General features: G+C 36.2%; 1 protein-coding gene across 1 annotated transcript in view; it reads right to left on the bottom strand.

Moving 5' to 3' along the window:
- The window catches only part of LOC132704532 (LIM domain only protein 3-like), a 102805-nt gene that overhangs the window by 66409 nt on the left and 21333 nt on the right, over nucleotides 1-15063 (bottom strand). The gene's annotated exons all lie outside the window — the stretch shown is intronic.

Below are 15063 nucleotides of genomic sequence, written 5' to 3' on the forward strand. Positions count from 1 at the left end.
CTTCATAAATACGGGCAGATTAGACCAACTGCAAATGTTGGTCGGCGGCTTGTTTAATAGGTGTTGTATTGTGCTTCAAACGCGTGTAATGTATTTGACCCGGTAACAAGTCCGGCACCGCGAACGACAGCATTCTCCGCCATTTTACCGGGTATCAATTACTCTAGACCTGTTTCCATTCACTTGCCTCGATACTCAAGATTTATTTGTTTGTTTTTTTGGCATTAAACCAAGAAAACAAACTAAGCTACGAATTAACGTTGGTCCACAAAAATCAATCAAATTAAATATTGTTGAAGATTTTGGCAGTTTGAGTGTTCCGATGTTATCTCTTCTGTTTTGGTATTTTTTCAAGTTAAAAAAAGACACATTTTGTAAATATAAATTTTTATTCGGGTTCCGAACTGAACATTCAGAACTTTTGAATAATGTTGTAATTATTCTTATTCCGGTTATATCTACTGGGTTGGCTTTGGTTTGAAAATGTTAATGTCTCGTGAAGTGAACAAAATACATAACTTAAAATTGTTCTCTCATAACTATGTGATTTACAAAAATTAAAAAATATCACGAAATACTATCCTAAAAATCACGCCGTTTTAAGTGATTCGGATCTTTTTAATAGGATACACCTCAAATACTAAAAGTGGTAGATACAATTCGGTTAAAGAGTTAGAGAATAAAGCTCTAAAAAATCTATAAAAAAAAATTGACCTTAAGACGAAATTAAGAAGCTTGTGACCCAACCAGAAAACTTCAGTCTCTCCCAAAACTCGCCAAAACTATGGGATTTGAGACACCGCGTACAAGCTATACGTATGGTTATTGCAACTTGCGCGCTCGAAAAGACCTAACGTCGACGTGGTTTGGTTACTTTTGGATGTTATCGTTTCCCTGGCCAAAGATAGACGACCCCTCTTTGCGTAACAATCTCTCGCAGCGAGACGCGTAATAAAGATAAGTACACTTGAGCGCGGATTATTTGAGGCTTCCCGTGGAACATAAACCATATGTTGGAATTATAAATTGTGTTATGAAATTAGCAGAGTGTAGTCGAACCATGTGGCACGCGGTATTATTTTATTAATTGGCCCGGGGACACGTTACGAGGATATTTTAATAATAATTAATTCGGAGAGGGCTTAACGCTTGTCTCTGTTAAAATTAAGGTATAAACTGCATTGCGGGTGAAAGTCGCTCTTGGGTGTAGTAAATGTTTTGAGTATTCGCTAATACGATAGAAAAGAAGGAAAGAAAATTCTCCATTAGCTTTTCTAAACAGAATTCGATTGGGTCCCGAAATTGTTATTAGATTGCATCGTGGTAGGCGTTTAAGATTCCTCTCCTTTCCAATTCCTTTTGGCACACTCCACAACGTACTCGATAGTTCCAGTTCCCAAAACAGGCTATTTTTCGCCTCATTTGTGGCGGAATTCCATTGGCCAATCGAACAGGATTCTCCAAATAAGGACGCGATCAATTGAAAACTCTGCCGGTCAGCGGCGCCACAGACCACTTTAATAGAAAGAAAAAGAATGTATTATCAGGATTACATATCATGAAACCCGTTCTTACATTAATGTTTGTAACTGTCGGTAGAGAAATCAAGATGATTTAAGTTTTTGACGAATAAATTTAACCCAATTTACGAAGCAGATTAACAAAGGAAAGCAACTAAACTTAAGAAATGACGTTCAGAATATCTTTTAGATCTTTATATCTTTTGATATTAATTTGGAACACATTTTTAGTCTTAAGATTAACTATCTCGATACTCCTAACTTTAAGAAATATAAACTAAGCAAATAATTTTCAAAAAATATCTCTTAGATTTTATATTTGACAAATATTTTATCGCACTTAATTACAATCTTAAAAATTGTTAAAAAATTGAAAATTTGTTTTTAAAAATATGGTTCTGGAGATTCTGAGACTCGACTATTTTTAAGGACGCACTCAGGATTTTTCAATTACGATCTTACCCGTGCAATCAGATTCCGCAAACAAAAGCAAACACCACACCACTACGAAAACGAATTCTGAAATCACTGATTCTACTAGATAGCCAACTTTTCCTTATATGATAACAAAATTCATTTGCAAAGTTTTGTTAAAAAAAATAATTTTTTTATTTTATTTATTTATTTATTTTTTAAGTGTGAAAAAAAGAAATACCGACAAAAGGTACAATGGATTTGAAAAAATACTAACACACACAACAAGGGCAGCAAAAAGAATGAAAAAAATGGCGTGAAAGTTAATTTAAAATTAATTTTCTTTTAATTATTATTCGCATTTCGATTATCGATTGTTTTTTTAATTTATTTCGTTAGTACTTATGCCTAGTGGTAACAATAAAATTTTTCTATTTGAAACATGTGTCTGCGGAAGCATTTTAGGCGGATACGTCTATGATCTTCGGCCGAGAGTATTTTGCTAGTCGGATACGAGACGAGCAGGTTATTTTCTTAGTAGTTCGAGCGAATCTGTTTCTTCTAGATTCAATTTAGATAATTAAAACCTTTTGACGCGCCTCTAGTTTATGCTTATAATTATTTTAGCTTCGCGTACCCGGTTGGAATTAAATTAAATGAACTTCTGGACGACAACCGAGGTTGTTTAATAAAATTTATTACATTTCAGCATTTGAAATCGCGTTTAATTTCCTAGATATCTAACGGTAACGGTTTGTTATTCCATAAACGATACGAGACGCCCGTATCGATTACCTGCCCCTCCCTTCCGGTTCAATTACCTTTAATCTCTGTTAATGTCCCCTCAATTTTAAGTTAATGCAATATTAAATAAAAATTTTTTGGCCTCCTCTTCGGATAATGGATTTTCATTAGCCGTAAATAGAATATAATTTTAATTCACTCAAAGGGCATACGTCAGCCTGCACCTCGCAATGCTCTTAATTAAATTAAACCTAAAACGGCACCGATTTAATTTTATCATATTTTAATTGCTATATAGTTCGCTATATTTCTTTTGCACTTTGAGAGGACAAGAAAGGAAAAAATGTGAGGTTAAAACGTCATATATTTAAATTCACTTAGCTAAATGTACCGAGAAACAACTAACGCAAAACCGATTCGCGAGAGAGACATTCCAAAAAATGCTAGATTCAGTACCGACCTGTGTACGTGAGCGGATGCTCGTCTTGTCCTTTAAGGAGCTTAAATAACACCCGGGGACGTATTTCAGACGCTGCAATTCCAGTAAATATTTTAAATTAAGCCGTTAAAAGCATTCGGCTTATTATGTTTGTTCCGGTGCGATGCAAAAAATCCATTTACGATGCAATTAAATAGCTTTTTGTTTTAATTTGCGAATAAATTAAAATTTTAAATGGCAATTAACGACTTTTCTTTTATAAGGGAAATTTGTTGCCTTAGTTGTATGCTCCAACTTGCTCAACCAAAACTATCGAAGGTGTTTCTATAACATATACTTGACATGACAATAAAAATGCAGTTCCAAATGAAGCAATGTGCACTTCGTGATTTTTTTGGTCAATTTGATCGTCCAAATGTGCGTACAATCGCAAAAATCGTGAAAAAATTCGAGCAAACCGGGTCTGTAGAAGATGTGAGAACACCAGTGCATGCTCGTACAGCTCGTACTGCAGAAAATATTGCTGCTGTTCGCGATAGTGTGGCTGAAGAGCCGTCCACCTCAACTCGTCGTCGTGCCCAACAATTGCACCTCTCACGCTCGTCGTTGATAAACATTATGCATAAAGACTTGCATTTACACGCTTACAAGGTGCAATTGGCTCAAGAACTAAAGCCTCTTGACCATTCCAAACGTCGTGATGAGGCACATTTTCACCTCAGTGGATTCGTCAATAAACAGAATTGCCGCATTTGGGCGAATGAGAATCCAAGAGTGATTGTCGAAAAACCAATGCACCCCCAAAGAGTGACTGTTTGGTGCGGTTTATGGGCTGGCGGCATCATCGGGCCGTATTTTTTCCAAAATGAGGCCGGTCAGGCAGTTACTGTGAATGGTGTTCGCTATCGTGAGATGATAACGAACTTTTTATCGCCCGAATTGGAAGATATGGATGTGGACGATATGTGGTTTCAGCAGGACGGTGCCACTTGCCACACAGCTAACGAAACAATGGCTCTTTTGCGCAACAAATTCAATGGTCGTGTTATCTCACATAATGGCGATGTCAATTGGCCGCCAAGATCATGTGATTTGACACCGTTGGACTTTTTTCTTTGGGGTTATTTGAAAGAAAAGGTGTACGTCTATAAGCCAGCAACAATTCAAGAGCTAAAGGATGAGATAATTGGGCACATTAACGGCATAGAACCTCCGTTATGCCTCAGGGTCATCGAAAATTTGGACCATCGGATGGAGGTGTGCCGCCGTGGTCGCGGCGCCCATTTGGCCGATATTTTATTCCATACATAATTGAGTAATACCAATATATCATAATAAAATAAAATAACAATAATTTCCTAAATAGTTCGTGTTTTATTCAAAATCAACATCGGCCTTTGAAATTTAACCACCCGTTATATGGTTCAAACATGAAAGTGTAGAATCAATTTAACTTTCAAGGATTTACACCTTCTTGTTCGAATGTGCTTTGAAAAAAACCCCGCCTCTGATTAAAAGTTAGACACCGCAAAGGCTTACAATAACTGAATATGTCACTCGGGCCGGTCTAGTATAAATTTGCTAAGAATATTTATTTATTGATTTTTTATTGATTGAATTTTTTCTTCTTTTCTGCGAAAAAACTTCAATAGAAAAACATTTTGTATTATCAATTGTCAATTTCAATTTAAAAAAAAAGTAAAAAAAAAAAAGTGAAAAAAATTGTGTGTAACATATTACCGCGAATGCTATCATCAATTTCCACAAAATCGAATTGAAGATTGTTTTGGGATTTTCGATAAGAATGCATCCTGAAAACGAACATTTTTTCAGAAAATCACGGAAAAAAACACTTAAAATCCGAGAAAATTATCCAGGCCGCCTCGATAGTACGTCCTCCCTGTATCATTAGGCGAGATGGTAAACAGTTTGGATATTAAAACGGCATTAAGAAACCGAGCGGTTACTAAATTAAACTCATAAATTCGCCAGTCAATTCGAGAGACTAAATTCGACCTGTCAGGAATGGCGGAATTATTTCAATTAGTGCCAGGGAGTGCAGTCTGCTATATGCAGCTCGCTAATTAAACCCAAGTCTCCTATAAATGTCAACCGTTTAACGGTCGCGATTAAATTTTCGCGGAGCCGGTGATGGTTCGGTAAAAATAATCTTCGCGATACAGTCGAAAGGTTTTACGTTTCTTTCGATTAGTACCATGTGTTTGGTTTCTACCAATCAACATTGAATAATATAATATTATTCAAAGCCGGATAGATATGCCAGGAGTAAATTTTTTCTCTTATGTTGCCTCTAAATTTGAAATATTCGAAATCATCTCTCAGCATGACGAATGAAAAAGCGAAGAACGTTTTCTGGGATCCTTATAACCAGACTGTTCAGCAGGTGGCACACTGAGACCAACTATATGTCTCTCGATAACTTTGAAGTAAATCGCAACAGATTTTCTGAGATGCGGTTAAGGACAAACTGTAAGCTGACTCTGTAATCTGTAATCTGCTCTGAGGCAAGTTTCAAATAAAGAAAAACGCCAGGACAGGTTACACTTGGTTGATCGTTAAAATAAGCGTTAAGAGACGTTAAGTTCAGTTATTTAATAAACATAAATAATGTATATGTAAGTTGGTTCGGTTAAAACATTTCTAGTCGGAACAGGATATGAAAAATTGACGGACGGAACCCATTCCATGACCCATCCATCGCTCTTATCGTATATTATATATGATTTCATCCCTATGTTTTTTTGATATCATTTAATATTATTCAAAGCCTGACAGATATGCCAGGAGTAAATTTTTTCTCTTATGTTGCCTCTAAATTTGAAATATTCGAAATCATCTCTCAGCATGACGAATGAAAAAGCGAAGAACGTTTTCTGGGATCGTTATAACCAGACTGTTCAGCAGGTGGCACACTGAGACCAATTATATGTCTCTCGATAACTTTGAAGTAAATCGCAACAGATTTTCTGAGATGCAGTTAAGGACAAACTGTAAGCTGACTCTGTAATCTGTAATCTGCTCTGAGGCAAGTTTCAAATAAAGAAAAACACCAGGACAGGTTACACTTGGTTGATCGTTAAAATAAGCGTTAAGAGACGTTAAGTTCAGTTATTTAATAAACATAAATAATGTAAGTTGGTTCGGTTAAAACATTCCTAGTCGGAACAGGATATGAAAAATTGAAACTACATGTATTGAAAAAGGCATATTCGCACAGATCCACAAATCAGAAACAAGAAACCCTTTTACCCGCGTTTCCCTATCTGTAATAAACATATTCGTGTTTGCAAAGTTGAACTTTGTGACATAACCTAAATTATTTGTTTTGAAGTTTAATTAATTAATTAGATTTACCTAATTTAAATGTCCACATGCTATTTGCAAAGATTCTGAAAATAATGTCTACAAAATCTTTATTCTCTGTTAATGACGGAACTTAACTGGAAGAAGCTAACAGGATGATTGGCGAAACGTCAGCAAGGTCAATTGAACAACAACCGACGCAGAAAGAATGCAGAAGATTTGTAATTGGTATTGGGGTAGCCAGTGGAAGTTTCATTGAAAAATTAGGTTAGAATTTAACCCGAAGGCCAAACCTATGACCAGCGAACACTATATTTGCATTGTGTAATAACTGTCAGGAGGTTTAAAGTTGTCCGTAATAGAGATACATTACGTCTTAGTCCAGATATCATTCTTTCAAATCGCTTTAAACTTTTTGACCCCTTGTTATCTGTTTGTTTCTTGTCTAGTTCATTTGTATTGCAATGGGGTTAACTCAGGCTAATTTTACTGAAATCATTAATTGAAACCGAATATCACGAAACATCTTCTGAAGGATGAGTACACATCCAACGATAGATTCGGAATGAGCTGTCATTTGTCTCCGGGTGGGCGAATATCGTCTAATGGAAAGAGCTCTTCGTAGGATTGCTATACGCTAAATATTTCATGCGATCCTTAAGACAACCGGGACACTTTCATGTGATCGATCCCCAAATTGGATGGCCTGGCCCGGCCGGCTATCAGATATAGTATACGTCGTTGGCGAGAGTTCGGGACTCCTCGTGCCGGCCAGACTTTATTTAATTTACTGGGCTTGACGTATGAGCTTTAACTGAAATGAGTTTGGTTTCTTGGCGGGCCAGCGGCGCGCTCCGATCGTGTCACTACCCAAATATTTACATTATATCTACAACAAAGAACACAATAAGCAGATAGTTTTCAAATATCTTCTATAAACTCTCGGTATTTTTCCATCAGACCATTCGTACCGACGGTGAAAGTATTTTGGTAGATGGAATAGACGACTAGGGGTCAACATATTTTGAGGAAGAGACCAAATATGAAACATATATGAAAAAAATTACATTTATGTATGTGGTGAGAAATTCGTAACTACTAGTTCTTAACAGCGCAATAAAAACCAATTTTTAATAAGATCGTGTTGCTTCTCTCCTCTAAAATTTCCAGGTGCTCGAATAAATACATCAAAAATTTTCCGCCGACCACACCATCAATTCTAATAGATAATCGACTGCACTAGAACCAGTTGGGTTCCCACTCTTTTAGTGATGGAAATGATTATAAAAATTTATTCCAAATACTAAATTGTATACTGAGTTGTAGATAACTATCTTTTGCTAATTTAAAAACTAGTCACTTCACAAATTAGAAGGCAACATACGTTATACTACATCTTATATAGATACTAGATATAGAGAGGCATTGCCTATGATGAAGCTGCAAGCACTTTCGAAGCCAACATCAAAAAACGTTGAACAGCAGCATTCAATATGCGTGTGCTCGAGTCATTTTAAAACTCGATCAACATGGAAATCAACACGGCCGGCGATAGTTCGTCAATTGGACAGTTTGGATGTGGCATATTTAGAAGTTAAGTGTGTGAAAATCGCGTTTTAGAAATAGTATGGTGCAAAAAAGACAAATCGTATATCAAAATTTTGCGAAAAGCCGGATTCGGTTGACCCCTCGGTAATCGGACCGCTACTGTTTTCAATATAGGGTTTCGACCACTCCGCGTTACAGGATTGGATTTCCGTGACTTGAAAAGTGAGACGCGTACCGGACTTGGCTCGACTACGTCTTTTAAAATTGGTTTATATGCGAGCGGCAGGTTTGAGGAGGAAATTTTTTATTGAATTTTCCTGATTGATCGGCAAAAGATGTGGGATACTTCGACATGTGAAACGAATATTTTTCCGATGAGCGACGTTTAAATTAAGTTTGCCCGAGATGGATTTTCGGGGCCTGGGCGGAGTACCGGAAATTTGGTTCTCGAAAATACCTTTGGAATACGGATAGTTCTCTTTCCTGTTAATCTTGAAAACAACGACGAGCTTGTCATGCGTTTTAAAAATAGAAAGCCAAATTACTTAATACAAACTAATATAGTTACACATCTGAAACACCGAAGTCTAGCTTAAGATTAATAATAATGAAACAACAAGCTATCATAATAATGAGGGTCTAAAAATTCATTATTGGTAAAATACTAATTTGTTTAGGATAGAGACTTTTGTAATTCCAATAAATGGACCTTAATTTTTTTCCTAAGTACTAGAACTGAGCTGGATTCAAAATATTTATCATAATTACTATAAAGCTTAAAGCAGCGTTTAAGTTTACAAGAATTATGCTGGGGCATGTCTAGAATGTTTTTCGTCCTTAGAGGAGCATTGCGAATTTCATATACTGGACAATCTTTCAGGTACGTTAGCAAAGAATATTTCATGACCTTCCCAACACCTTGCTAAGTACAGGTAATAGGGTGATTGACCTAAAATCATTGACGCCGGATGGAGAAGCAACCTTCGGAATTGGAAAAACTATGGCTGTTTTCCATAGGGATCAAAAGTACCCAGTCTCTAAACCAACATATATAACCACCCGGGAAACACAGTCTAACCATAAGTAAAACAACATTGTCACATCCGGCAGCATTTGATTTAATCTGTTTTGTGACTCTCCTAATGTCTCCTTGAGAAGAAAAAACAAAATCAAAAACAGAATTACTTATCCTATTGGATTTATACAATTCAATCAACACAGTATCTGCCCTGATATTGGAAAAACTAGATAAGAAATATTCGTTAATAATTTGTGGATCTTGCAAATTTGATGGTAATGCTGGCTTAGTTCTTGACATGATATTTATTCTTTTTAAACGCTTCTAGATCGGAGCAGCATCTTCGGAGGTTAGAAATTTTAAATATGGCTTGGCTCACGGGGCGCCATCAAGTTACACCGAATATGCAATAATGAGTAAATGGCGCGTGTCTTTTAAGAAAATCAAAAAACTATCAGCGTTTGAATTGTTGAAATTTCCCGCCGAAACGTTGCCTTTCAAACTTTGTTATGTGTTTCGGGATTAAATTGGTGTATTGTGATCAATCCGTACATAAATATGGGTATTATGAATATTTGAAAAAACATTTCGTGTCAATATTGCTTCATCAGTAAATAGAATATTTTCTCTGATAAGCCAAAATGAAATATATAAAAAAGAAAAAATAGCAAAAAAAAAGGTGCATTAAACAAAATTAATCTTAAGACCATGGACGTATATTGAAAAAATTTGATAATGATGATTTTTTCTGCTAATGTGCGTTACTTTACAGGGCAATAATGCATACGAAGATTCAATAAAATAGTGAAAACTGTGAGATTTATAAATAAAAAACAGTTATTTGTAAATAAAAATTAAAAAAAAAAATAAGCCCAATATTTTACAAACCGGGTCGGAAAATGATAAGTGGCATAACGAACGTCCTAATATTACCACACAAAGAATCTATCGTTAACGGACTGTCACTCTGTGTAAGAAGTTTTATTAACACCATTTTAGTCAACAATTCTGTTTCGACAGAGCCAGTGTCTGCTGAACCGCCAGAATTAACTGATATCAAAATACTGGAAATATCCGATCGCTCCTAATGCGTGACTAAAGTACCAGCAACGCTCTAACTGGTTCGCGACAGCGTTGATGATTAGGCGATTCGTATGAAAATAATACAACAAAATAATTAATTTTTCGAATATCAACCCCTAAAATTGGTGTAATGGAAAAAATACAGTCATATTCCTATTATTGTTTTTCCATGAAGTGGAAATAACAGGTTTTAGTAACGAATTGACCCTCTGCGAGTCTTCACGAGCATAATCCATAAGGCAGACTTGTCAGACCACGCGCCGTGGGATTCCGTCCTTAGAGTAAAGAGAAAAGCTTTATTTTAAATTTAGATGGCAAGGTGTTTTTTGGAAAATATGCACGGTGGGTCAAAAGCTAGATGTCGATACCAAATTCTTTTTTTGATGGAACACATGGATAGTTAATATGGCGCATCTAAATAAAACTCAGAAATGGAGACAAAACGACAAATCAAGAAGTTTATAACTTCTTTGACGCAAAATATCCAGAAAGACCCGTTATAAAATCTACGGTGAGAAAAATTAAATGAAAATTTATAGAAACAGGGCATGTCGAAGATCGTCTACTGTCTACGAGCAGCTTTTCGTGTTGTACAGTTTTAAATCAATTTTTTCATCATCAAATACCCTTTAGTGATGAGGTCACGTTTTGTTTAAATGGTAAAATTGTATACAACATCCACAAAAAATAAATGTGCAACTGCTTTATGAAATTATTCCCAAACGTTGAATTGGACTGATTAATATTAAAATTAGTAATAGAGTTAATGCAAATGGCTATATTATGGGAATATGATCTTTTAAATAATTCTTTGCGGTGACGGGGTATAACTAGTCGGTGTCTTCCACGCAGATTCAGATTGTGTATTGATATGTTAAGAGTAATTTTTCTGTAAAGATAAAAAGTTAATTTTCTTTTAAGAATGTTGAAATAAAGAGAACTCATTCTTAATTTGCATCGAAGGTGCATATTAAGCCAACCCGACGCAGCAAGGTACGGGGAGATATGATCTCTCCTCCTTACCCCATAAATTAGCCTTAGACAGAAGTTTTGAACCTTCTGGACACGGTAACGATTGGACGCATCCAGGCACGGTCCGTACACAGCACTGCAGTGATTAAATTGTGACAGAACAAGTGATTCACACAGCAACTTACGAGTTCCCTGACAAAGTACATGTCTATTGCCATAAATTAATTTTAAATTAGCATAGGCAACCCTTAGTTTATTAGTAATATGTTCTCTGAACCGCAACTGCGAATCAAGAGTGAGACCCAAGCTTTTGCATGACTCATAGAGTGGCAATTTTATGTTATTAAGTTTAATTGTAATGTTATACTTTGCATGGGTTAAATGATAATCATCATCATCATCATCATTAAATAGGGCATTTCCCAGAAAGGGGATTAGTAGAAGAGATCAATAGAATGACCTGCAAGATCTGCAGAATTTACTGCTCTAGATTTTTTTCCTCTGGGGATATTAAAAACAAAGTAAAAAAAAACTTGAAAGTTTAGATGCTTTAAAATTTAGAATTAGATAAGAAACAAATTAATGAAATATTCTAAGTAATATTTTAGAAGAGGTTTTAAAAAGGGGCTTAAGGGTATATTGTCAAGAAGTTAATGGTCGCCATGTTTCTATAAATTTTCTGTCAATTTTACTCACTATCGATCTTGTAATGGTTTTTTCTGGATATTTTGCGTTAAAAAAATTACAAACTTCTTCTTGCGTTCTCGTTTTCTCTTTTCTCTAAGTTTCATTTAGATGCGCCATATCCACTTTTTCTACTGACAGAAATGTACTTGTGACCAAGAACTTTACTGGTTCTAGCTACTCACCTGCTCGTTTCGAAATCAAATTTCTGTTTTTTATTCTTTTGCTCATAAAAACTAATAGACGCTATATAAATTATGCGTGAAATTTGATGCAGAATTTGAAAATGGGTTTTATAAAATCGTGTTTCTATTAAAAAATACCTGTTGCATATTATATACCCGTGGTAGAGTACGGCTAAATTATAAATTAAACTCATTGGTCTGTTTTCACAAATAAAACCGTTATGACGTTGGCTTCATTTTCCCAGAAGAATACCGCTATAATTTAGATCTGTATACTAAGGAATTTTAGGTATCAAGACGTGTTATCAGAAATTTAAATGACAATATAACGAATAAAAAAAAGCAATAATAACTTCCAATAGTCTCAACAATTTCAATCGACAACTGTCAAAGGTGCAAACTTGAAATCACAATTTTGTGTTTACTGTGATGCCGATCTAAGAACTACCCTTTGCAATTATGGTGACGTCGTTGTTTAGATGACGTCACTTTAAACTTAACGTAAAACGCTATAAATAAATACTAAATGCGAAATCTTGCGAATACGGCCCTGCGTCGGAATACTTAACTTTTCACATAAATTGGCTTGCGGGTTTTCTCCGTACGTATCACTTTAAATAATTAAATGTCAAAGCGTTGTAATCCTCTAATGAACAAAAGTCCCGCGCACCCTGCTGTGCACGTTTCGGGATCCGGTCGCTCGGGATTTGTTTGGAGAGTTGTCACCCCCGGTGACGCGACGGCTGGATGATTATTTCCGAGTGCGATGACAAATGTTTTTGCACGTTTTACCCCGTTAGTTTTAGAACCGGATGGGCTTGTTCCGTTTTTGAGTAATGTCACGGAACGATCTCCTCGGTAGCCGACGGGGTTGAATAATTGATAATTGCCCCCACTCAGAGGCAATTACCCTAATTGGCCTCGCGAAGGCTAAAACGTTCCCGTTGTTACCTTTAAGATCGTCACGTTGAGCTCGCATTCGAACTATCCGATCGTCATTTCGTTTACGTAATAGAATCGAATAGTTTATATCTCTTAATATCGTTTTTTTTTGTGAGAAAAATAAAATTTGTATAACATTAAAATATATCCAACTCATCTATTTACAAAAATAAGTCACGAAACCGTAGGGCTTTCTCTCATTAACTGTATTTGTTAAGACTAATGGTCCTTAGATAGGTATATTGTGGGTTTAAGTTAAATCGGCACTTTATTAAAATATATTATATATTATTGATATTAGAAGATTCATTTTTCACGCTGATAGTCTCCAAGTAATACTTGCGGCTATCGTGCCGAACTGCGTTCCGCTTTTATAGTTTACAGCGCCCCCTCGCGATGAATATAGAATGGTCGAGTTCTCCGTCAAGAGGCGGCATTTGTAGCGAAGCGACGTCTCTCAGCTTTTGGTCGCAGACAGAGTCGAGCCCAGGTCACTCTCAGATTCAAAAATATTATTTTACGAGTTCCTGTAATTTTAAATGAACATACACACAACAATAACACATTCATCATTCTTGAACTACAGGCTACTTTTTATAAAGCTAACGTTTCGCCAATCATCCTGTTGGCTTCTTCAGAGCTTGACTGAAACTGGCTCGCATTTTACTCTGTACCTGCTTATATATTGTTTGAGGGGGGCGGAGCTAAATGAGAGGCACAAACACCGTCTCGGATGACTGATTCCCATATTGGTGACAGGTAGAGACCTGAGTCGCGGTTAAGATTGTTGGGTTGCTTATAGATTGCTGTAGACTCTCGGATTTTTCGTTGTCTTTGACATTATATTACTTTAGAACTTTAGATATGTGGTTAGTGATGTTTGGATATAAGAAAGGACAACTGTGGCAAGTGTGGGATTGTTTTCGGTTGGTTGCTATTGGAAGGTTGTGGTGGAAATTATTAGAGAGAAGAGCAGAGGTGTTAATCGCGACTCAGGTCTCTACCTGTCAACAATATGCCCCTCATTTAGAAATTCAAATTTGTGTTTTAAAAAGATTGTTGAAATGCGTGAATCATCTTTTCAGCTCTTTATTGGGCAATTCTCAGGACACAAAAGTTTTACATTTCTTCAGCCACATGAATAATAAAAAGATCCTGATTTCCTGAAATAACGAAGAGCAATTTTATTATTATACTTTATGCCACAGACATAAATACGACCGTAGCAACGCGTTTAATTAATATCAACTCCGAACAAGTTAAACAGGAAAAAGTTCATCTAAAATGTAAATAATAAATTAAATCTAATGGATTGTAATTAAAAACGAAGGAAACGGAACGGTCAGAGATAAAAGGACCCGGGAACCAGTGGCGTGTCCATTATCCCCGGACTTTTTTAATCAATCCGTGCGTTTTATACGTCAAAACAATGGAAGAGAGCGGAGGAAATTAATGAGTTTGCTCAAGACGAGGCCTTAATGGAATCGGCTTCAATTAAGTGATTCCGGCGAATTGAGGAAAAAGTTATTAGAACGGATTTTCTAATCATGGAAATTGAACGCGTGCGTCGGGGCCATTTTGGATCCACATAATTGATTACGATATATCTAATAAAAAAAAGTTCCTATCCGCCAGTGGCTTTCATCTAGCCGAGAGCGTTGCTATATGGCGCAGGACGAGTGTCTGTTGTCATCCTGGGTTTTGGCATTAAGAAAGAAGGTTGAACTTTGTTCAAATGGCGTTATAAAGACATATTCGATAAGAAAAATAAACATACCACGTTTATACCCTATTACAATCAGCAAATTTAAAAAATATTGCTATTTATATCATTTTTCGGATATTTAAAACTACAGTAATCACTAATTTCCATTAAATATAGTTTCCCAGGAAAGAGAACATTACCTGTATAACTCGCATCGTAATGTTTTTCGAAATTACAAAAAATATCGCCGAATAAAGGAAAATATGAAACCGGTACAAACCTCCAGCAATGGTAACAATTTGCCGAGGAATCAATTCGCAGACGTCCCGACGCCCACCGTCGGGAGTCGACGTAAGGTAAGTCTAAACGTCGGTTTTGATGGGAAACGTGACGCGAATAGTGAAGCTGACAATATGGCGAGTACGTTCAGACAGACAACCGCCCCCTTGTGCTGTACGTGTCGCGTGAACTATTGTTTTCAAAAT

The sequence above is a fragment of the Cylas formicarius genome, unplaced genomic scaffold (assembly GCF_029955315.1).
Source record: "Cylas formicarius isolate icCylForm1 unplaced genomic scaffold, icCylForm1.1 PGA_scaffold_7__23_contigs__length_41026272, whole genome shotgun sequence".
In the NCBI taxonomy this organism is placed as follows: Eukaryota; Metazoa; Arthropoda; class Insecta; order Coleoptera; family Brentidae; genus Cylas; species Cylas formicarius.